Source organism: Apium graveolens, chromosome 9 (genome assembly GCF_009905375.1).
Source record: "Apium graveolens cultivar Ventura chromosome 9, ASM990537v1, whole genome shotgun sequence".
NCBI classification, from domain to species: domain Eukaryota; kingdom Viridiplantae; phylum Streptophyta; class Magnoliopsida; order Apiales; family Apiaceae; genus Apium; species Apium graveolens.
Window position 1 is genome coordinate 17,715,045 of NC_133655.1, and position 26,903 is coordinate 17,741,947.

Here is a 26,903-nt window from a genome sequence, read left to right on the forward strand (position 1 = left end):
AAAAAATAAATAAATCAGAAATAATAAGAACTGGGGCTTTAGAATTGTAAAGTGATAACTTGCGACTCAAAAATAACTGGCGGCCATATATCCTAACCTGCGATGTATAGAGTACAAGAACACGGCACAAACTCCATCCTGCGACTTGATTTATATAAGTTACAACCTGACAGAACAAGTCGCAGGTTACAAGTTAATATAATTAACTTGTGACCTTGACTTGCGACATGCACACAAGCTGCGACGAACTTCGCGCGTATCTCCAGGTCTGCTATTGATCACGTGTGGCTTTCTGGCAGCGGAAACATCACGTGTTGCAAAGACTTTGCCGCATATTCTTCTATTTGTTTTTTCGCGTGTTCATTCCTTTCCAGTATTGGTGCTCCCATTCTTTAACACAACTGAAGATGCCGAAGTGTATCATTTGAACAAGTAAATGAATACAATTTGTTCATTACTGGCAGTCAATACTTCGAAAAGAAAATGGCAGCTAAAATATTCTGAAAAGCTGGACTCAAAAATAGATTTAAATTAATAATTTTTTATTTACCAAAATTTAGGTAATAAATTGATTTAAACAAATTTATAAAATAAATTCATTTAAATTAAGTTCATATAAACTTATTTAAATTAAATTTATAAAATAAATTTGTTAAATCAAATTTATAAAATAAATTTATGTAAATGCAAATTAATAAAATAAATTTATTTGAGGATCCTGATTTGTGTATCAATCAGTCACCTCTGATACCAATTGTTAGGTCCCGAATTATCGTAGAATGGGGGGTTGAATACGATAATCACTAAATTAAAAAATTCTTTCGAATCTTTTGGGGATATAAAATTTAGTGCTCGGTTAGTGGTTTCGTGTTCTTGAGAGGAATAGTGTTTGGAACAATAAAATGAGGAACACAAGATATTCGGGGAAATATATTTTGGTATATAAATCCTCGAGGGGTATTGCTACACTCCGGTAAATAAATTAACCGGCTACAATCTAAGAAAAATAAAGTTCCTAACTCCTACAAAGATTTACAAATCAAATCATATACAATGATCTATCTTTTGTTTGTACTAGAATTTAATTACCGGGTAATTTTTATAATCCCCCTATGAATATACAAGAGTTAAATCGGGATTATAATGTTACTCCGGTGAGAAGAATAACTGATATAGATTTGTGTGTATCTCATCTATTTTTCTTTGCTTATATTTTCACTAGCTCTTTAGGAGAGAAGATGAACAGAACAAATCAATTGTTGAATCTGATCTGCTGCTTTTATAGACTTTTTATCAATAATATGTGGCTGAGGACAGAGATGAGATCAGGGAATATTCCTTGTATCCTGTGACTAGAAAATCAACTGGCAACTAGCTCATTTAATTTAGTAACCTGTGACTAATAAAACAAAAGTAACTCACATACAACCTGCGACCACTACTTGGTCTGGTTGTTTATTACTCAACATGCAACCAACAAAAGTTAGACAGGTTTTTTGTTTTATTATTTATTGTTTTGTTTTTCCTTTTTTTTCTTTTCCTTTTTCTTTTTCTATTTCTTTTTTATTTTCTCTTTATTTTGTTTTTCTTTTCTTTTTATTTCTTTTTCTTTTTTTATTTTTTGTTGTCCTTTTTCTTTTTATTTAAGTTTAAATTGTACCTAAATTAATTTATAAAATAAACTTAAATATAACTTATATAAATAAACTAATTTAGATTTATAAAATAAACTTATTTAAAGTTTATAAAATAAATTATTTTAAGTTTATTAAATAAATTATATTAAAGTCCATTAAATAAATTTATTTAATTTAACAATTAAACTTTGAGCTTCGCAAATCCCTCGAGCCGCTTAGCTGTATACCCCACGCACCTCTTCTCGTACTTTAATAGATAAACGTTCAATCCAAGTGTGTTCCTCAACTTAACAATTCTTCTATATATAATACTCAGATTCCTTTCACGAGCTGTTGACGCCTAGTGCAACTGGTCTGGTTCACAAACGACTAACACCGACTCAGGTCTTTGTATTATAGCCTTGATTAAATTGTTAAGCTTGCAACAACTTTATTGCTTCGAACACTGACTGTCAATAAACAAATGTACTTTCACTGGAATCCTTTTTGGTACTTTAGACAACATCTTCATTACTACTACAATCTTGAATACTTCATTCACTGTTCTTCACCAACGCTTGAACATACAAATGAACTCCTGTCAATGAGTATAACTTCAAGACTGCAGTTGTCTTCTTTAACCTCTGTCTATACCATGTCTTCAATTCTTCAGATTTCTATGCTTCGAACACTGTCTATCTTCAATCAATGCCAATACACTGAAATCTTCTGGTAGCACTTATACACTGAATCTTCATCATTTCTGAAACCTTGAAAGTCTTTAACCTTTATTCTTCACTGAGGCATGAAAATATTAATAAGCTTCTTTCAGTGACCTGTAAACAGACTTCAAGCCTTCTTCTAATCATTTGATTCTTTATATTTGCCTTGTCTTCATTTCTTCCTGGTTTCTTGTGTAGACGTAGTATTATTAACCTGTCATGTTCTAGTGTTGTTCTTGTGTTAAGTTATCACGTTATTGTTAATACAGCTACACAGTCTCACCAACACACAGATCCTGAATATTTGAACAGGATCTATGATGCTCATCACAGACTGATGAAGGTAGTTGTTTCGCTTGCAGGAGAACCAGAAAAGATGATAGACATAGATAGGAAAGACTAGTCTCCTGAAGATATCTCATCTATCATGAAGGATGCTAAGTTCAGACACATCCTGCACAGCAGTCTTGATAGTTTTATGTCCAATAGAGTCATTGGATGTCAGACAACAAAAGAGATATGGGATGCTTTAGAAGTAAAGTTTCAAGGTACAACTGCTATCAAGAAGAACAGAAGGATAGTACTTACTTAAGAATATGAGCACTTTGACTCAAGGGACAATGAGTCCTTAATTGAGATTTATGACAGATTTCAGAAGTTGTTGAATGACTTATCCCTTGTCGATAAAGAATATGATTTGGAGGACTCAAACTTGAAGTTCCTGCTTGCTCTCTCTGAAAAGTGGGACTATAAATTCACATTAATAAAGGATAACTATCAACTTAACATCACACCTATAGATGAGATCTATGGAGTCCTGAAAACTCATGAACTAGAGATGGAGCAAAGAAGCAAGAGGAAAGGATCAAAAGCTAGACCAGTTGCACTCAAGGTTGAAGAGAAGCCAAATGAGAAGGTTAGGAGAAAAAGCTACTCCAAAGGGAAAGCCATGATTGCAAAATCAGATACTGAATCATCAAATATTAATGATGACTCAAATACCGATACTGAATCAGATACTGATAGTGATCATAAAAATAATGAAGATATGGAGCAGATGGTTGCCCTACTAGTTAAAAGCTTCAAGAACATGGTCTACAAGAACTTTAAGAAAGGGAGAAGATTTTCCATAAAAGGTTCCAGTTCCTCAAACTCTGATAAGAGGAACAACAGGAGAAATACTGATGGAAAGGAATCAAGATCTGGAAAACTTGACAAGTCAAAAGAGAGATGTACAACTGGGATGGAATTGGACACTCTGCAACTGACTGCAGAAAACCCAAAGCTGAGAAGAAACAAGCCTTGATCTCAAGGAAGAGAAACTGGGATGATTCATCAGATTCAGATGATGGAGTCAATTATGCTCTCATGGCAAAAGTTGATGCTGAGGCTGACAATGTTGAATTAAAGGTACCTCGGACTACTCTTACTTTTGATACTGATGAAATCTATGAATTAAGATTATTTTTTAAGTCTATGCATGTTAGTTGTAGGGATCAAACCTTAGAGAATAATAGAATCAAGAGTGAAAACTCTATGTTAAAGAAAATGAATGATCACCTAGAAATTGAGTTGCTTTCCATGCTAGAACTTCAAAAAGAAAGAGATAATGTTGTTTATGTTAAGGAACAACTGCTAGAAAAATATGCTTATCTAGAAAGGAACTAGAAAAAAAAAGAAATCATTAAACTTTGGACTAACTCAGGAAAATCAACTCAAGAAATTCTAGAGAATGGTTGTTGAGGATTAGGATTAGGATACTCGGCTAGATCTAATTGTGATAAGAAAAGTGGAAAAGAAACTGAGATAACAGAACCAATAAAAACTGATAGCAAGGTCAAATTGAACAAGGTTCCAATAAAGACCATTAAGTTTAATCCAAGTTAATACTGTTAAGTCAATTTATGAGGAATGTACTACCTCAGTACCAAGATCAAACTTAATTACTGAAAAGAGTGAACAAGTTCACACAAACTCAGTAAATGTTGGTTCAATGACTCAGAAACAGCTTAAGCAAAAGCTGGAGGATCTACACATGAAAGACAAGAGGAAAAGGTCTAAGAAAAATAGGAATGGCAAGGTAGTGTTAATAAGAATGGAAATTATGTAACCCCACCTAATGCACCCAGAAAGACCTGTTCAAACTGTGGTAGCGCTAATCATCTTGCTAATTCTTGCAAGAAGAATAAAATGATAAATATTTTTCTTCCAAATAAGAGTTTAGGAGTAAAATAGTTAAATATAAATCACAGAGTCCTTGTTTTCATTGTGGAAGTGTTTGGCATTCTATTTATACATGTAAAGAGTATCACAGTTTGTATTATGATTATTATAAATTGAAAGCCTCTTTAATTGAAGCAAACACTATTTCTACATGTATAAATACTGATAGTAAGGATGTTGACATAAATTCTGATAAAAAGTCTTCTGTTGCATATGTTAACCAACTTAAAAAGGCCAAAGGATCCAAGCAAGTTTGGTCCTTAAAAACACTAACTGATTCAAATTATTGATTGTAGGGTGATAGGAGGAATGCTCTAGTCCTGGACAGTGGATGCTCAAGACATATGACTGGTTATAAATCCCTGCTATCAGAATTTGAGGAGAAGGCCGGCCCAAGCATTTCTTATGGAGATGGAAACTTAGGAAAAATCTTGGGATATGGCAAAATTAAAGTTGGAAATGTCATAATTTAAAATGTAGATCTAGTTGCAGGACTCAAGCATAATCTGATTAGTGTGAGTCAAATCTGTGATAGAGGTGACCATGTCAACTTTTATAAGGAGCATTGTGAAATTGTCAGTAAGTCTGATGGAAAGATCACATTGACAGGTGTGAGACATGGTAGTTTAAATGAAGCCAGGGTCTCCACAAGTTTTGATAATTCAAAAATTTGTCTACTGAGTAGAGTACCTATGAAAGACAACTGGAACTGGCATAAAAGACTTTCTCACCAGAAATTCAACAATATCAATGAACTTGTGAGGAAAGATCTTGTAAGAGGATTGCCCAATGCAGTTTTTACTCCTGATGGTTTATGTGACCCGTTCCAGAAAGCCAAGCAAAGGAAAACTTCTTTCAAGAGTAAAACTGAATCCTCAATTCTTGAACCATATCATCTACTTCATGTTGATCTCTTTGGTCCAGTGAATGATATGTTAATTTCGAAGAAGAGGTATACACTCGTAATTGTTGATGAATATACAAGATACACATGGGTGTATTTTTTGCACACCAAGGATGAATTTCCATCCATTCTTCTTGATTATGTCAGGGTGCTGAAGAAAGGATCATCATACAAAGTGAAGATCATCAGAAGTGATAATGGAACTGAATTCAAGAATAGCTCTATGGAAGAGTTCTGCAAACTCAAGGGGATAAAACAAGATTTTTCTGCTCCTGGAACTCCATAACAAAATGGAGTTGTTGAAATAAAGAATAGAACTCTGATAGATCGGCAAGAACCATGCTAGAGGAAGCAAGATTGCCTACCTACTTCTGGGCTAAGGCTGTGCAAATGGCTTGCTTTACACAAAATGCAACATTGATCAACAAGCATAGAAAAATACCATTTGAGATGGTGAAGGGAAGGAAGCCAAATTTGAAGTACTTTCATATTTTTGGTTGTAAGTGTTTTGTTCTCAAAACTCATCTGGAGCAGCTGACCAAGTTTGATCTGAAAGCTGATGAAAGAATATTTGTGGGTTATCCGTTGACTATAAAAGCCTTCAGAGTTTACAATTTAAGAACAAGAACAGTCATGGAATCTATACATGTATCTTTTGATGATAAGAAGATAACGGGTCTAGAAGATGCAGATGGTCATGACAAATTGAGATTTAAAAATGAAGTACCTTATGATGAACTTTTAAATCCTGACTCTGATACAGTAAGTCCTGATATCACTCAAAGCTCTGAGATTCCACATGACAGTGGAAATTCTTCTGACTGATGCATGTGTTGAGGGGGAGCAACATGACTCAAATCCAGAGACTACAACAAGTGATTCATCTCAAGAGACATCAGTAGAAAGATCATCAGACTCAACTTCCTTAAATTCTGATGAGTCAAATACTGATAACAATGGGAACACTGATTCAGGGGGGCATCAGGAAACAACATTGGTACTAATCAAAGAAAGAACATAAAATTCATGGAGCAAGGGGAAGGTTCTTCTTCAAGAAGTAAACTTCCATCTGCAAGAAAATGGTCTAAGTCACACACACCTGACTTGATTATTGGAAACCCTGACAGTGGTGTAAGAACAAGAAAAGCCACTCAGAATGAATGTCTCTACCATTCTTTTCTATCTCAAACTGAACCTAAAAAGGTTGAAGAAGCTCTGCAAGATGCTGACTGGATCACAGCAATGCAAGAAGAGCTAAATGAATTTGAAAGGAACAAAGTCTGGACTCTTGTGCCAAGACCAAAGAACAGATCTGTAGTTGGCACAAAGTGGGTGTTCAGAGAAAAAACTGATAATGAGGGCATTGTTATAAGGAACAAAGCAAGACTGGTTGCAAAGGGTTACTCACAACAAGAAGGCATTGATTATGATAAGACATTTGCTCCAATTACAAGTCTAGAGGCAATAAAAATCTTTCTTGCCTATGTTGCTCACAAGAAGTTTAAGGTGTTCCAAATGGATGTGAAGAGTGAATATTTAAATGGAGAACTCGAAGAGGAAGTTTATGTTGAACAGCCTCCAAGGTTCATTGATCAAAGGTATCCAGATCATGTCTACCTTCTGGATAAAGCACTCTATGGACTGAAGCAAGCTCCAGGGTCCTGGTATGAAACACTTGCTCTATTTTTGCTAGAGAGTGGTTTCACAAAAGGTATAGTTGATAAAACTCTCTTTTATACATACCATGGTAAGGACTTGGTATTAGTACATATATATGTTGATGATATCATTTTTGGATCTACTAATGATAAACTTTGCGAGAGATTTGCAAAGCTAATGCAGTCCAGGTATCAAATGAGTATGATTGGAGAATTGAGTTATTTTCTGGGGTTACAAGTCAAACAGACTGATGAAGAAATCTTCATAAATCAATCCAAATACACCAGGAATCTACTCAAAAGATTTGGAATACAAGACTGCTCAATTGCATTAACTCATATGGCCACTGCAACCAAGTTAGATTTAAATACTGGTTTTTCATTAGATATAACTAACTACAGAGGTATGATTGGCTCACTCCTATATATGACTGCTAGTAGACCTAATATCATGTATGTTACCTGTCCCTGTGCAAGGTTCCAAGCTGATCCTAGAGAACCTCATCTATTAGATGTGAAAAAAAAATTAAGTATCTCAAAAGCACCATAAATCTGGGATTATGGTATCCTAGAGATTCAGATTTTAAGCTAATTGGATATTTAGATGCTGATTTTGCAGGATGCAAAATAGACTGGAAAAGCACTTATTGTTGCCCAGTAAAGATACAATTATTTAAGGGGGTTGGATACAATTGTATAAATATGTTGAACAATTAATAAAATATAACAGCTTTTTATATTTCTGATAAAAACTGTTACAAAATCCTCTCAAGAAATACTGATGTTCTTGAGAGCTGCTAGGTCGAATAATCCTCGAGTGTGATACACTAAGTGATGACCTAAAATGTATTTATATACTACACAGCTACAACAGATTAATCTAAGATATGCATTATCAAAAACTAACTGAAACTGATACATATCTTAAACTAAACAGATAAAGTCCTATAACTCAGACGTAACAGATATCTGCTCCATATTATAAGGAACAGAACAAATCCTCTAATGCTGACTGTCTTCAAATACTAATGTCATACAAATGCTGATGACATACCAAATCCTGATGGTACATCAGATCCTGATGACACCCGAACAGCCAGATCTTGAGCTTCTTCTGATCATTGAGAATTCAATATGTAACAATCTCCCCCAATTTATGGTTAATGCAATGAAGCATAAATTCCATTCTCAATGATGCCAAAACCAATATACAAAATGTACAAGCAGTAAAGCTTACTTCAGTATCTTCAAATAACTGACAGTTGTTCCAAGAAAGTTCTTCAATCTTTCTTCCTCCTTGTCTCGTAGGACTTTAATAAGCTTTTTCTTCAATTCTCTCTTCTCTTCAGTGTCTTCTCCAAGCTGATAGATAGCTGATCTTAACTTAAAAATTGAGCTTTTGCTTATCTCAAGATCACCAATCAACATGAAACTTAAACTGACATCTTCATGATCAGGACTGAAGGATAACTGAGGACTGTTGAGAAAAACTTGTAGCACTGCAGCTCCCTTTTTTATCTGCATTTCTTGACCAGTATAAGTTCTGTACTCAGGAACATAATCACCATTGTATTTATCATCTTTTATCATGACTCTTCTTCTGATCACTACAAGTATCATAGAAGACTAGTTTCTGGTGACTTTGTTCTCAACTCTAAGAAGATATTGAATGTATTTCAATTCTGGCACAGTCTTCATTAAGAGTTGCTGCAATATAAAGTTTTTTACTTTACCATCCCTGAAAAAGTACAGAATCTCTTCTCTGACATCATTATCATTTATCTTTCTATGAACAATCTTCACAGCTTCAACTTTCTCAAGATGTGAAGGAGAAATTCTTTCACCAAGATTTTCTGTCAGAGTATCTGTATCTAGCAGATCAGATTCTAAGATCTCCATACTGGAATGACCAATGCCTCCTCTGGATCGAGATTTGATAAGTTTCAGTTTTTCATTATATACCACCCAAGAAGGCTTCTTGATGGGCTTATCAACATCTTCCTGTTTTGAGATAGAATCTTTTAACCCAGCTAACACAAATTCAACATGCTTGAACCCTTTAGAATAATTGAATACACGGATGTCTTTCCATCTTCTATTCTTCTTGCCGAGAGGAGCATAGTTTGAAGACAAATCATCAGTCTTCCCTTCTGCTTTATGTCATAACTCCCTCTTTGATTTTAAAACTCTCTGCAAATATTATTTGTATACTTGATCAGCTTTCTTTCTATCAATCTTTTCTTTTTCATCAGCCTCTGAAATATGAGAAGTGATTACTAGCGAAGGAGTTGACTCATTTAACGCTTTGATCACTTTTTCATCAGAGTTAAAATCAGTTATCAGGTTCACAGCATCGGGATCTGCTTTTACCTCAGGATTTATGTCTGTATCAGGATTTATATTCTGATTTGATGTATCAGCTTGATCAATGTCAGTGGCTGATCTTTTCTTCCTTGGTATAATCAACTCTTCTGGCTTCTGAACTTCTTTATCTTCTTCATTTCCTTGTACAAGAACATAACCTTCTCTGGATAGAAAATTCAGAAAAGTAGAGTTGAATACAGTCACTTGACTTGATCCAGAAGTTCTTCCACCTCTTCCTCTTCCTCTCCCTCTTGCTCTTGCAGATCTACCACCTCTTTTTCCTCTTCCTTTAGAAGTGTTAGCTTCAGCTTCAATTTGAGCCAAAATCTCCTTTTGTTGCATAACTGCTTCTTCAGGTGTTAGATCAGGAAATTCTTCAGTTATATACCCAAGAGCACTCATAGCATTCTTTTGCTCAAACTTCTTATCTTTTTAGTACAAGACAATCTCTTCACCTGTTTCCTTATGTCTATAAGGAAAGAACATCCCTTTAGCTTCTGCTAAATTTGAAATTATAATATCATCATCCTTAGGAGCACCAACAGTAGTCTTGTGCTTGGCTTTATAAGCACCAGTAGACTTCCTTTATCCTGAAGGATCATTCTTCTTGGAATGTTGAAGTTGTTGAGCAGTAGAAGCAATTTGAACATCTATAACTGGATTATTCTTATTACCATCATCATCAATATCTTTATCCTTTGTCTGAATAGAATATGGTGTATATTTTGTAGCAATTATCTTCTCCCCCTTTTTGGCATCAGTATTTGAAAGAAGAGAAAACAGAGCATCCAATTTGTCACCTATAGGAGAAACCTTGTCTTCTAAGGAGGAAAGTCTAGAGGCCACGCTGTCTTGAGATTTAACAACATCTTTGATGGTATTTTTCAGACTTTTGATTTCAGCTGAGTTAGGTGTGTGAAGCAAAAATCCATCAATTTTCTCTTTGACACCAGCATGAGACTTCTTCATTTCATCAAGTTTAGAGTGAATTCCTTTAACAAAAATGGTTGAGGCCTTAAGATGCACTTCAGATCAGGAGTTTGAATTTCAGCATAAGCACGATGAATGTGTTGCAGGCCAACGGCATATGAGATAGAAGTATTTGCAAGTCTCCATTTATAATCCCATTCTGTCTGTCTAAAATACTCAGCATCAGGATTGTAATAAGAAGGATTTTCAGTGTAGTACGAAGAAGAACCAATATTGGACTTCTTAGATGCATCAATTGCAGACTTAAGCTGAGCTGAATCAGAATCATCGTCATCACTATTATTGTCAGAGTTAGACAAGCCATCAGAAGAATGTGCAGATGCAGGCAGAATTGCCTTGCATTTATCCAGATTCTTTGCAAGAGATGCATGTGGCTGATGTGATCCTGAAACAGAAACATAGTAACACCTAAATCTCTCTGTTCTTTTCAAGTGATCTCATCACTTCTCACACAACATATTACTTTTAAGAGTAACATTATTCTCACAGAAGAAACTTAATAATTAAAGAAAAACTTATAAGATTCTTGTCTCAAAACTACCTCTCCTTTTTCCAGTACAGGAGACTGCCACTCAAAATATTTTTCTTTCTTTTTTTTTAAATCTGATATTTTCACACAGTCTCTCAGAAAGGCTCAATCACACATATAGCAAAGAAATAAGAGATGGCTGAGAAGAGTTGTATGCTTGTCATATAAATAGAGGTAACCTCAAAGAAGAGACTATTTATAATCATATAACCATGAGAATATATGAGAAGTTAGCAATACCTGAAGGTGATTCCTCAAGTGGAAGTGATGAAAGTGGAGGAACAAACAGCACATCGGGATGCTTTTTCAAACTAGCAACTAGTAATGGATCATCAATTGTAGCTAGTGCAGTTGAAGGATGATTCTCAGTAGGAGCTGTTGTATCATTAGGATTTGATCTATCAGGAGAAGTTGAAAGGCCAGCATCAGTCATTTGAACTGATGGTTCTTTTGGAGTCTGAGACATTTGAGCTACTTCAGCAATGTTTGGTGAAGGTTCTTGTGTGTTCTTCTCAAAAATAGGATCATCAATGATTGCATCCACCTGTGACAGTATCTCCTAATGAGTTTGCTTTTCCTGGAGTAGTTGAACAGAGTCAGCAAGAAGATCACTCTGAGCAATATTAGCAATGATATGTGTAGCCTCGGTGTCTACATCTTCCCTTTGAGAAGATGGTTCTTGTATGACTGGATGTGTTACAGTTGCTAAATCCCTTTGAGACCTAGGTTCTTGTGTACTAACATACTTGTCAAGAGGCTGATCTTCTTCTTCTTTCTGATGTATCCAATTACTTCTTCACTTCTTCTTTTCAACTGACTCTTTGCAGGTTTCTTATATTCAACAGTTGCTTCAATTACTGGAAGCTTGTCAAGCAGAGCACTAGCATCAGTAGTTGGCTCCTTGATTCCAGTAGTGTCAATCAAGTCATCAGGATTTTGATCAATGGACTTCTTGATTTTTGACAAGGACCCTATTGGCATATGATCATCTGATTCAGAATCTTCTTGAATGATCAGTCTTCTTTTCCTGATTGAAAAGCAGTCTTCTTTCTTCTCACTCTCACTCAGTGAGACTTGTTTAGCTTTATGTCCAGATGTGACAGATTTCTTAAACAGTCTTTTCTTTGTTACAACTGATGTCTTTTGAGAGACAACAGAGGAGGCTAATTTAGAGGCTTATTGTGTTTGTTGTTTGGAAGAAGAAATGCTTGGGTTAGAAACAAGATGGGTGATTTCTTGAGTCTTAGCATCAAGAAATATGACAGAGGTGCCAACATCAGGATTTGCAGGCACTTGTGTGGGAGTAGGTCTATTTCTTAACAGAAATTGCCTGACCTCTCTAGGAAGAAAGGGTGGTCCTAAAAATTTGTTCTTTTCATCCCTTTTAATATGATCAGTGATTGCTTTTTCAGAAATTTGAAAAACAGGGAGTAATTCATCATCATCAAACATAGCATTAGGGCATAGAAAATTAAAAATCAGTTACAAAAACCTAGTATACCCTATTACTCCTGAAGCATCTGCTCTCCTAGAAATTATGAACTGTAATATAGTATTACCATAATCAAAATTACCAGAGTTAAGAAGAGAGTACCCAATTCTCAGGGAAGTGGATGGAAGAGCATCAAAGTTTGTTGTCTTATTAAAGAAACATCTACTGATGCAGTCAAAGAAAAAGTTCCACTCTCTTTTCAGTTTGGTCCTGGCCAGTTTTCCAATGGTTGTGATTTCTCCTTGATAGCCTAAAGTCCTGAGCATATCAAACAGCTTCTCAGTGGTATGAGTATCAGGAGCACCATCAAGAGCAGGCAATCTCAAGGCTTGAAGCAGAATGTCGGCATCAACTTCATATTTTTTGTCCTTATACTCAAAGGAAAAACCAGTATGTGTTGGATTTACCACAGCTGTGTTCCAGACCTGCATGACAGCCCTGTATGACATCTTAACAGGATTTGTGAGAGCATACCCAATTGGACATAGAAGAAGAAAATCCTGAATATCATGAAAAGATGATGGTAGCTGCTGATGTGTAAGCAGAGCTAAGTAACTGTTAGTGCCAAATGTGTTTCCATGAATGATTGTGGTTTGACTGAAGAGTGGTGAAACTTCAGAAGTTGTCATGATGTGAATATCTTGTGGGAGAGAGTAAGTGTGAGATGTGCGCAGTGAAACTAAGTGTATGATGAATTGTGTTACAGAATTTCTTCTAGTTTTATAGCCTCACTATTTAGAGATAGGTTTAACACACTCGTATGAATGAGGTAACTTAGCGAATTTGACTTCGAACAGGAAACAATTACTGAGTAATTGAGTTTGACGGTGGAGGAAATTACGGAAGTAAATATAAAATACATACAGTTATATCAAGACACAACCGTAGAAATTTGTTTATCTGATAATCCACCATTAATTATTAATTAAGTGAGACACTTAATTGCAACAATAAAGCTTACTCGGAGATTGATTAACACTAATAATCTGAATTAGAACATGCTGACCTGTCGTCAGGATTTGAGACATTTCTTTTGTCAGGATTTGACTAACTCAGGATATGCCGATTCAAATTCAACATTTATTTGTGAAACCATCACAAATTATTAGTAACCACAATTTTAATCAAAATATTCATCAAGAAATACAATTCAAGTAGATGAAGTAAAGATTAACATGCTTCAACAAGAACATTCACATGCATATAATTTGAGAGAAACATAGACTAAATCTTACAAAAGGAAATTTCATTAATATATTAAAAGAATACATTTCATGAAATTTGTAGATTACATGCAAAAGATTACAAGATAATCCTAGTCTAAGAAGTTGAACATCAACAGCCTTGGTCTAAGAAGGAAGGCTATCGATTAGTTCCTCCTGTTATTGACAACTAGCACTGCAAGACAGATGATCCGTTCTTGCTGAAGAAGAGCCTCTCTCCGTTCTTCTTCCAAGTGATCAAGATGGAGTTGATAGACCATCTCAAAGAACAAGAGATTTGTCTGAACCTCTTGTGGAACCAAGTTCCATATCTCATCAGGAATGGCAGTGACGTGCCATTCCTGCTCCCAGTCACCACAACTGAACTCGACGTTGAAGTTTTCATAGTTCATAAACATGTTTACAAGAACCATTTTTATGAAGGAAGAAAGTAGTAAGGAATAAGAGAGAGAGAATAGTTTTGTGTTAGAATAGAAGATGATATGACTAAGATGAAATGACGGTTAAATAACCAAAGAAATATCAAGGGACTAGAAGACTGATTAATTATTAAGTGTAGAGTTAACTTAATGAATTAACCAAAAGATTTCTTTTTAAGGCGCGTCTCCCTAGACTGATGTGTAATGATGACAGTGATATATTTATTCGGACATGCACAATTAGCAAATAAATTCACTTAATTTATCATGCATATAAAATAGAATACATCAAATATTTCTGGCTTAATATCTAAAAACACAACATTTAGGACATATCAGGATTTGATCAATATACATCAGGATTTGATCAAATATATATTGAAATAAAAATTTACTTGTCCTAATTAACCATATCAAGTTCATTTACAAGCTTTGTAAATGTTGCTTCAGGTAATGGCTTTGTGAAGATATCATCCAGCTGCTGATCAGTAGGAACAAAATAAAGCTCTATGGTTCCTTCCATCACATGATCTCTTATGAAGAGATATCTGATACTTATGTGCTTTATAAGAGAGTGTTGCACCGGATTTCCTGTCATAGCAATAGCACTTTGATTATCACAATAAATAGGAATTTTTGAGATTGATAATCCATAGTCCATGAGCTGATTTCTCATCCATAACAACTGAGCACAACAACTCCCAACTGCAATATATTCAGCCTCAACAGTTGAAGTAGAAATAGATTTCTACTTCTTGCTGAACCATGAGACTAATCTGCCTCCCAAGAACTGACAGCTCCCTGATGTACTCTTCCTGTCTATTTTGCATCTAGAAAAATCAGCATCTGAATATCCACATAATGCAAAGTCAGCTTCCCTTGCATACCAAAGTCCAAGTGAAACAGTACCCTTGAGGTATCTGAAGATTCTCTTTACTGCAATAAGATGTGGCTCCCCTGGCTTTGCCTGAAATCTTGAACACAAATAAGTGGCAAACATAATGTATGGCCTGCTAGCAGTTAGGTATAACAGAGAACCAATCATACCTCTGTAAGATGTGACATCAACTACTGTACCTTCACTTGGATCAAGTTTTATAGCAGTTGCCATAGGAGTACTTGCAGTTGCACTTTCTTGCATATTAAACCTCTTCAGTAGATTTCTTGTGTACTTGGACTGATTGATATAGATGCCATTTTCAGTCTGTTTAATATGCAAGCCTAGGAAGTAGCTCATCTCTCCCATCATACTCATTTGGTATCTTGATTGCATCAACTTTGAAAACTTATCACACAATGTTTGATTAGTTGATCCAAAAATGATATCATCTACATAAATTTGGACTAAAAGAAAATCTCTACCTTTATTCAGATAAAATAGGGTTTTATCTATTGTACCTCTTTTGAATCGACTTTCAAGTAGAAACTGAGCAAGGGTTACATGCCATGCTCTAGGTGCTTGCTTCAGTCCATAGAATGCTTTATCAAGTCTGTAAATATAGTGAGGATGTTTGGGATCCATAAATCCTGGTGGTTGTTCAACATAGACTTCTTCTTCAAGTTCTCCATTGAGAAATGCACTCTTGACATCCATCTGGAAGACCTTAAACTTTTTGTGAGCAGCATATGCCAAGAAGATTCTGATTCCTTCCAACCTAGCAACAGGAGCAAATGTCTCATCATAGTCAATGCCTTCCTGTTGGGAATATCCTGTAGCCACCAACCTTGCCTTGTTTCTAATGATTGTTCCATCAGAATCGGTCTTGTTTCTAAAGACCCACTTTGTGCCCACAATTGACATGTTCTTAGGTCTAGGCACCAGCTTCCACACTTCATTTCTTTCAAATTCATTCAATTCTTCTTGCATAGCCATGACCCAATCTGCATCCTTGAGTGCATCTTCTACTTTCTTTGGCTCCTCTTTCTGAAAGTAGATTGTGATATAAACATTCATTCTGAGTTGCACTTCTTGTCTTTACACCATCATCAGGATTTCCAATGATCAGATCAGGAGTATGATCTTTAGTCCATTTTCTGGAACTGGGAAGTGTCCTTCTGGAGCTTGATGCTCCCTCTGAATTGTATGTCTCTTCAAATGCATTTGAGGCTCCCCCTGAATCTGTTGTGTTATCTCCTGATGAGATATTGGGACTTGACTCATGTTCATTTGATGTTGAATCAGTATTGGATTCTGAGAGATTAGATTAAGAAGAATCTTGAGATGATTCTTCAATGTCATTACCATCAGCTAACCCTTATTGTGGCTCCCCCTCAACATGTGCAGGATCATTAGTACAGTGATTATCTTCAGAATCTGAAGGAGTGTCAGGATTTGGATCATCAGGATTTGACAGTTCATTAGAGTTTGATCCAGATTCCAACAATGCTTTTTCATTTGCAAAGATTAAGCTTTCATGAGTGTCTTCTTTAAAACCAGGAATCTTCTTATCATCGAAAGATACATTTATGGAGACTACTACAATATATATTCTCAGATTGAACACTCTGTATGCTTTTGATGGTGAGTATCCAACAAAGATTCCTTCATCAACCTTTGATTCAAATTTTTCAAGCTGATCAGTATGAGTTCTCAAAACAAAGCACTTACATCCAAATACATGAAGATGTTTGAGACTGGGCTTCTTTTCTTTTATCATTTGATAAGGAGTAACACCTGATATTCTGAGTATAACATGTTGTGTTTACTGCTTCAGCCTAAAAGTAAGTGGGTAGTTTTGCTTCCTCTAGCAGAGTTCTTCCAGCTTCAATCAAGGTTATATTCTTCCTCTCAACAACACCATTTTGCTAGAGTTCTTCCAGCTTCAATCAAGGTTATATTCTTCCTCTCAACAACACCATTTTGCTGAGGTGTACCAGGAGCTGAGAATTGTTGCTTTATGCCTTTATACTTGCAAAATTCCTCCATCTTTGTGTTCTTGAATTCAGTGCCGTTAACACTTCTCAGGATTTTTACTTTGTGAGTAGATCCATTTTCAATTTGCCTTATGTGGTCCAGAATAATTTCTGGATTTTCAACTTCCTGTGTAGAAAATATACCCATGTATATCTAGTGAAATCATCAACAATTACAAGTGTGTACCTTTTCTTGTTGATGGACATTATGTTCACTGGTCCAAAAAGGTCCAGGTGCAGCATGTGATATGGCTCAGAGATAGAGAATTATGTTTTTCTTTTGAAAGATACTCTTCTTTGTTTAGACTTTTGGCAAGCATTACAAAGACCATCACTTGAGTATAGCATGTTTAGAAATCCTCTTACAAGCTCCTTCTTGGCAAGTTCATTGATTGAGTTGAAGTTGAGATGTGAGAGCTTCGTATGCCAGTTCCCGCTCTCATCTACTGATGCCTTAGAGATAAGGCAAGTAGCTTCATTTTCTAGACTTTTATGTAGCCCTGCTTCATAAATGTTACCATGTCTATATCCTATCAAGACAATTTTCTTTGACTTGTTATGAACAACTGGTGTGAGTCATAGAATACCACATGAAAACCTCTGTCAGTGATTTGACTGATGCTCAGAAGATTATGCTTTAGTCCATCCACCAGAGCTACATTCTCTATTACCACTCTTCCAATTATCAGGTTGCCATATCCCAAAGTATGTCCTACATTTCCATCTCCATAAGATACATCTGGGCCGGCATTCTTCTTAAATTCTGACAGCAGGGATTTATTTCCAGTCATGTGTCCTGAACATCCACTATCCAAGACAAGTATATTTTTCTTGTTACCCTGATATCAGAAGAATAATTAATTAGAAGGATTTTTAAGGACCCACACTTGTTGGGCCCTCTTTCTAGACAACTTAAGCCTTTGTGTGTCAGGAGTACTTTTGACAGTCTTTCCTCTGTCAGGATTTGTCTTGTCAGAAGTAAGTTTAGTAAAACCAACAGAATTAATCACACAAGCAACTTTATTAAACTTAGGCAAAGGTTCATAGTAATTGTGATACAACTTGTGATAAGAACTACAAGTGTAAATCGAATGCCAACTACTACCACAATGAAAACAAGGATTTTGTGGTTTATAAAATACTGATCTACCCCTAACATCAGACTCAGGAATAGCAGTTTTCCTTTTCTTATTCCTCCTGCAATCAATAGCAAAATGATTAGTATTTTCACTGTTAAAACAAGTTTTCCTAGGAGCATTGGCAACAACCTTGTAATTTGAATCTTAGAAATACCTTGCTTACCATTTCTGTTTCTTTTAGGACTTTTTGCTTGAGGTTTATCAGTAGCCTCAGATATTTTCTTTTTCAATTGTCTTGTTGAAAAAAGTCCTATGTTCTTTTCTTTCTTAACAGACATAATGGTTTCCTTGCTTTCCTTTTTGAGAGTTTTATCACTTACCAGTTTTTCTAGTGATACTGATGTTGAACCCTTTTCAAAAGTGGATTTGGGTTCATCAGCTTCTGAAGAGATAAACTTAACAGGAGTTTTAGGAGTAATTTTATTTTTAGTGTCAACATCCTTAACTCCATATTTATAGCCTAAGCATTCTTTCCGGTTTTTCTTTGAGATTATCTCATGAACCTTTTTGCCTGAAACAATCCAGGCTTTAAGAGTTTTTCTCTCATTTTCTAGATCCTTTTCTAACATATTGTATCTAGCCTCAAGATTCTTAACTGAATGTTTAGCTCTCTCATATTCTTTCTTCAAATCTATATGATTTATTAAGTTAGACTCTAAATGTTCATGCCTAGACTTCAGGATCTCAATTTCAGTTATAAGTCTATCATTTTCTAGAGTCTTATTCTTAAATTTACCACTCAAAGATTTAAGAATAGATTTAAATTCAGATATATTTTCAATATCAAAAGAGAAGAAAGGAGTTTGTACCTTAGGCTCAGAAGCAGCAGGATTATCAAGACTGGCCATCAGTGCATAGCATGTGTCTTCATCTTTAGAATCAGAGGAGTCCACCCAATTCTTGCTTGATGTGATCAGGGCTTTGCTCTTCCCTTTGTCATGCTTTGTTTTCTTGCACTCTATGGCAAAGTGACCAGGTTCATCACAGTTGTAGCATTTGATCTTTGTCCTGTCTACCTTCCCAACTCTAGAGTCCTTTCCATCTTTTCTACCAGTTGACTTCCTTTCACCTCCAGTAAACTTCTTCCTAAAGCTTCTGTTGTTCTTGGACTTCCTGAACTGCATCCTCCTGAAGCCCTTAACCAGCAATGCGGCCATTTGCATGACATCAGAATCTGTCATGTTCTCATCAATTTCGAAAACAGTATCATCATCAGGATTTGATGATGAATCATCAGTATCCGATTCTGGCAAATTGTTCTTCTTTCTTGTAGCTTCAGCAGAATTTTCTCTTGAAGCTTTATCATTCACTTTCAAGGCAACAGATTTCCCTTTGTTGCTTTTCCTCTCTCTCATTTGCTGAACTTCTAAATCATGAGTTTTCAGCATGTCATAGACTTCATCCGGAGTAATTACTTCCAGATCATACGGATGTCGTATGATTGAAGTCTGAGTCTCCCATTATTCACTCAGAGCTCTCAGAAACTTGGTGTTTGAATCCTCTCGATCATACACCTTTCCCACCAAAGACAGATTGTTTAGCAGAGTCAGAAATCTGTCATAGATGTCAGTGAGACTTTCATCAGGCTTGGCCTCAAAGTGTTCATATTCTTAAATCAGAACAGCCCTTCTGTTCTTCCTGATGGCCATGGTTCCTTGACATTGAGTTTCAAGTGCATCCCAGATCTCTTTGGCAGTCTTGTAGGCTATAACCCTATTTGACATCATAGAATCAAGACTGTTATGCAAAATATTTCTCACCTTTGCATCTTTCAGCACAGCTACTTTCTCTTCTAGTGTCCATTCTATCTTCTCCTTCAGTTGATAATGTTCAGCAACCGTAGGAGTTACAGGCACCAGTTTTGTTGGCATGAAGGGTCCATCATTGATTACGTCTAGATAATCTGGATTTGTAGCTTCCAGGTACATGAGCATCTTCACCTTCCATGTTGGATATTCAGTCTTTTTCAAAATGGGAATTTTAATGCTTACATACTTGTTCAGAGACATGTTTAGATCGTTTCTGATTGTAAATTTATCAGTGAGCTTTGATTCCAATTGTTGCCCAGTAAAGATACAATTGTTTAAGGGGGTTGGATACAATTGTATAAATGTTTCGAACAAGTAATAAAATATAACAGCTTTTATATTTCTGATAAAAATTGTTACAAAATCCTCTCAAGAAATACTGATGTTCTTGAGAGCTGCTAGGTCGAATGATCATCGAGTGTGATACACTAAGTGATGACCTAAAGTGTGTTTATATACTACACAGCTACAACAGATTAATCTAAAATATGCATTATCAAAAACTAACTGAAACTGATACATATCTTAAGCTAAATAGATAAAGTCCTATAACTCAGATGTAACAGATATATGCTCCATATTATAAGGAACAGAACAAATCCTCTAATGCTGACTGTCTTCAAATACCGATGTCATACAAATGCTGATGAAATACCAAATCCTGACGGTACATTAGATCCTGATGACACCCGAATAGCCAGATCCTGAGCTTCTTTTGATCATTGAGAATTCAATATGTAACACTTATGGAAGCTGCCAATTCCTTGGTGGAAGATTGGTTTCTTGGTACAGCAAAAAACAAAAGTCAATTTCTACATCAACTGCAGAAGCAGAATACATTGATGCAGGAAGCTGTTGTGCTCATATTTTCTGGATGAAGAATCAATTACTGTATTATGGTTTAGACTATTCTTCTATTCCTATATATTGTGATAATCAAAGTGCTATTGCAATGACAGGAAATCCAGTGCAGCATTCAATGACTAAGCACATCAGTATCAGATACCATTTCATAAGGGAGCATGTGGAAGCTGGTACAGTGGAATTGATCTTTGTTCCAACATATCAGCAAGTAGCAAATATATTCACCAAGTCTTTCTGTGAAGCTACATTCACAAGATTGGTGAATGAATTGGGAATGATTTTAGGACAGTTCTCAAACTCTAATAATTAGGTCTGCTAATATTATTGAAGCATGGTATCTTATTATTTGTCAGTACTTGTTAGATACTGATTGTTGTGCTAAATGTTGATGCCATGATAACATGCAAATTGTGCTAAATAATTTTATGTGAAAATTGTGTGTTGAACTACTGAGTTTGTTTGCATATTTTGTTATCAGTTAAACTTTCTTTGACTAATAGATTATGTCAGTAGTTGATAAGTCATGATAATTATAATTAAAATGAAGTAATGATCAAGACTTGTTTGATTGTTATACTTTATTGATTATTTTGAACTTGTTCGAAATAAATTTTTAAGCAGTTTTTTTAATTATACAGTGAGATAGTGGAATATCTTTTAGTTGCTTAAATGGGTTAGTTATGATGCAAGTATCTTTTAGTACTTGAGTATTTACATTGGGAATAGGAATTTGAAGAGAGAGGTTACTTTTTTCTTACCTAGATACCTGTAATCGTGTATTTGTATTATGGTTAATTATTACTTGGTTAATCAAAGAGTCCCTTCAGTTTCTAAACCTTTCTGGTATAAATACAACCCTCCATTCTCAAAACTTCTCACTGCTTTTTCACTCACAAATACCAAATATACTCAATTTTTTCATTCAGAATTTATGGCCACTGTATATTCCCTTTCACATGGAGTTTACCGTCCAGTAGTATTTCCTGAATACGGTAGGTTAGATTTTGACATTGCTAGACTTAGGGTAGTTTTCCTCATCCAAGATTACTCTCTCTCTGAGATTCCTCAGTCGATTCTTGATCGACTAAACTCAGATGACACTGAGTCTCTTCATTTCTTTAGACTAGACGTTCAGTTTGAAGAGATGAGACGAGCTGATGTGGCTGCATAATGGCGTCTTGAGGAAGAGCAGCGCCACCTCGTGAGGTTGGCATTACAGGAGAATATTATTTCTCTTGTAGGTTTTATGTCTCGGATATTTCATCGGAAAGACAATGAAGAAGTTAGAAGAAGAAAAGAAGAAGAAGCTCAAGTAGTTAGATTGTTTAGGGTTTTATTTTTAAAACTCTATGAAAATCTTGTACTTTGCTTCTTAATAATAAATGAATATATGTTATCTTCTTTTGCTTCATTAAATGAATTCTTAATTACTTTATTATATGTGCTTGAATGTTCTTAACTTACCATATTCAAATCAGTATTGCATGCTTAAATTCAAATATTTTCATAAGTGCATGTGATAAACTAATCTCTGTTTAAGTTCATGTGACCACTTCAGTACAGATTGAGCACTACAGAAAGTAACTGTTGTTAAAGAGGAAATTTATGAAAGATTTAATTCTTAGTCATTAAGGATTATTATCTTTGAGTGTTACATTCAATTCAAAATCTTTGAGACTTTCTTTTTCTATTCAAGGAAGTTGCTCACACTCATTTCTTAAAGTTATACATCTTAAATCTTAAATTTCTTCTCACAACTGAAACACTTAAATTCTTTTCTCAAATGTTTCTAAAAATCAAGTGACATAATTCTTGAATTATGTTCACCACTCAGAAACAACATTAAGTTGGTTAGAGACTACTTGATGAGGTAGATCTTAATGATACTAACAGAGATACAGAGGTTTCTTCAGTTTTTACAAAAGACTCTATGATAGCTTTAAATAAACACATTCAGGTGTTAGTTCTTTGCAAGAAGAACAAAGGTTTGAGATCATGGTACATGACAGTAACCTGATCAAATCCTCTCCAATTCAAATGGAGGTTCTCGTTATTGATGAACAACAACTGTCATAACCATAGTATCAACTGTGAGCTAAATTGTGTATTCACAAGGTATAAATACTGTTATTACTTTATCAACATTTATTCTAAATACTGATCTAGTTCTTTCAGCATTTATTATATTTTTCTTTAAAAAAATATGTTGGTATGATTACATCTAGACCTTATTTAAGGACTACCTCTAGTTGTATGACCACATATCACCCTTCTTTAGCCACCTCTTATTTCTGTAGGACAATCTTTCTGAGCCTTTTTGTGTGAGATGTGTGAAAAGATTGAGAGACAAACAGAATTTAAGTGAGGCAGGATCCTTCCTGGCAAAAGGAGAGGTAGATGAGAGATAAGATTTAGTAATCCTTGTGAGAAAGCTCTGACTATTAAAAGTCATGAGATGTGTGGTGTGAGGAGTAGTGAGACTACTATAAAAGAATAGAGAAATTAAGCTTTATTTGCTATATGTTTGCAGGTGCTCAAAGTCCTAAAGAAACAGATGTTGAACAACAGTCTGTTGAATATCAGGAACCCTCTAATACACCAAGGGCTTTTAATCTCCCTGCAAGTCTAAGTAACGATACTTTTTTGCATTCCATACATTCTACTATTCCACCATATAGCACAATCCCTGTTTTTGTAGAAAAACAGTCCATTTACTCTACTTTACCATCATCGGAGGAAATCCAAGTTATTGTTGAAGATGTAGTAGCACAACAGTCCATTCATAAAGTTTCATTCATTTTAGAATCACCACAGCATGTTACAAGAACTGAGGTTCTGGAAGTTAATCTTGAAGCTCCAATACGTTTATCTACAATAATTGAAGATGTGGAGTTAAATGTTGAAGGTGTGGAAGCTTCTGAAGCAATTGAATTAAAAACTGCACAAAATCCGGTTACTATTGAAAAATCTAATTATGGTGAAGAAGCTAATGTTTCCAATGTTATTATAGATCCTAAGGATGATCTTTTCTTCCCTGGAGATATGCCTATGCATGTAAGACAACAGAAACTGAAAGAGTTAGATGCTACAAAAGAAAAGGATTATTCTGATAATCTCTGGAATGCTATTTGGAAAGATAATACGTATCCTATTTCCAGAACATAAGGTGTTGCACATCTAGAAATAATAGAACAGAAGATTATAAATCTTGATATGATGAATCACCTGAAAGCATCAACTTTAGTTGTCAGATCCTTACACACAGCTCATGAATCAACTGTTACGCAAATCAATCAGATTAAAGAATCTTTGATTGCTTCAAAGGTGACTACTCATCAGGAAATTCATAAACAAATTTCACCAATAGTTGACAGAATAATTTCAATTGAATCCAATCAAGCTAGATTGGAATCTAAACAAGATCAAATGTCTACTTAACTTATAGAAGTACAGAATTCAATGGAGTTGATTATTTCTCTACTGTTTGGTGATGATGCCAAAAAGGGGGAGAATATTATTAAATCTAAATACAAACAGTTGTCATTGACAAGTACTGATACTGAAACTTCTGATGGAGGTAATAAGGGACAGAAGGATAGCAAAAGGAGAAAATAAGAAGAGTTAAAGATTTAACTGTTGTTGATGAAGACCAATGTATTCTAGAGATAGAAGCTGTTGTTGAAGCAAGTAAATTTTTTCAATCTATGGAAGACAACTCTATTCTACAAGGATCCAAAGATTCAATTATTTGACTCTGAGGAGAGTAGAAGAATATTTACAAAAAGAAATTCTGGAGTTGATCTTGAACAGCTAAGGCAAATAAAGGAAGACTTCAAGAAATCTATAAAGACAGCAAATGTTAATATTGTTGTTATTTCTCAAGTACTTTATGAAGATAATCCTTTTAACATACCAACCAGAGGTGTAGTTATAAGGGAAATCAATCAAGCAGGAGATCTCAGATGACAAGTTACAGTAACTGCTGACTTGAAGCTTAAAGGAAAAGAGAAGGTAGGAATAAGTCAAAGTTTTCAAAGTCTAAAGCCAAAGTTATTGTTGAAAAGAAGAAAAAGGAAGATTATTGAAGCATTCTGAGCTGGGGAAGTGGAATTAACCTCTAACATTGCTCAAGTTAAAGAAGCAGCTCAGGATGAAGAGTAAAGTCTGATATTCACTGAAGCAAGATTGAATATGCATACTTGAATCCTGCATTTAGATAGTTTTGACATCATCAATTGGAACTTGTCTATATTTCCATTATGAACAAGTTGGGGGAGATTGTTAGGAGCAACTGATGATATCAAACAGAAACTATCAGAAGCATTGACGGATGATGACTACAAGAATTGACGGATGATGACTACAAGCATCGATGAATGTTGATAATCGACAGATAATGATATCAACGGATGATATTATCAACGTATGATGAAATCAGTTTTTATCACATCAGTTGATCTTCGATAAGGAAAAGGAAATATGAAATCAAGGCGGTGAAGGACTTTATCTCAGAAGCAATTGTATAGGTTACCTTTTTGTTAATAGAATTGGATTCCTTAAACATTGGTAGTTGTGCTCTACATAAAGCACATTTTAGGTGTATGGTATATGCATTGCGATATTGTTATATCTTTCGCATAACCTAGCAGCTCTCAAAGATATTTGTTCATCCTTTTGAGAGAGTACGATTGTAATAAGTTTTTATCAGTTAATATAAAAACTGTTGATTCTGTTAAAGCTTTGTCAAATTGATTGTATTAACTGTATTCACCCCCTCTACAGTTGATTAAGGGCCTAACATGGATAACAACAAATTTTGATAGAAGTGTGTAATAAGAAACATTTTTATATTCATCATGTTTATAAAATTAGAATCGATGTTTATAGTAAATTGATTTATATGTTATCATTTTTGCAAACTAATAATATAATGACAAAAACATAGTTTGTTGCAATATTAGTTTCACAACTCGAATATGTGTTAACTATCCCGTAAATCGTAATTTTCTAGTGGAAGTTAAATTTGATATGGATAATCCGATTTCTGATCCGGTTTAAATGCATATCTGAATATCTGGATATCCGGTTAAATCAGATCCGGATACGTAATGTAATTTTAGCGATCTGAAAAATCGGATATCCGGTTTGAATTTTAAAACTAGATCGGATATCCGGTTTTGCTCACCCCTACCTAAATGATGTATTGGCTCCCAAATAGGGTTGTAATTCGATTCGTGGCAGGGCTCGAATTCTTTTAGGTGGGCTCGACTCGGTTCATTTAGTTAAACAAGCCGAATTCGGGTATAGATTTCGACTCGTTTACTTAGATGAGCTGAGTTAACTCGACTTGTTAAATTAAATAATCCGAGTTTGGGTAGAGATTTAGATTTGATTAAGTGTAAAATTAAACAAGTTGACTCGCATGACTTGTTAAAATTGGCTCATTTAGCTAAACGAGTCTTCTCGACTCGACTTGTGAAATTAAACGAGTCGAGTTCAGACAGAGATTTAGGCTCGATTAGTCAAATGAGCCAGTTCGACTTAATTAATTTCGGTTTTAATTATGCCCGACTCGAAACCCGGCTCATTCGGTCCAAATTACGGCCAAACAAATAGTGTCTTGATCTTCGTCGAATAATTTTAAATTTAATATCGAAATAAAGTATTCATGGAATCATAGTATAGCATAATCAAGAGATCTAATGGTGTGATGACATTTTTGTTTAATTGTACATCGGTCTAGTCAGTTATTACATATTGATTTTTATAAAATATATATTTTGACTTAATCGCATTGTTCAAAAAATTGAGAATCGAAATTATTTTAGAAGAAATTCGGTACAACACTTGTAGGGGTTCTTGTTGAAATAGCGGACGAATTGCAGAGATTTAGAACGGAAATCGGGTCTGTTGTTGAAAGGGTGACGGCTGTTGTTGGAATGGGCCATTTTTATATATTACACCTTTTTTAGCCCCGTACTCGGCATGAACTAGGACTACGGGAATGGATTTGAAGGTGGTAGATGTGGAATTGATGGA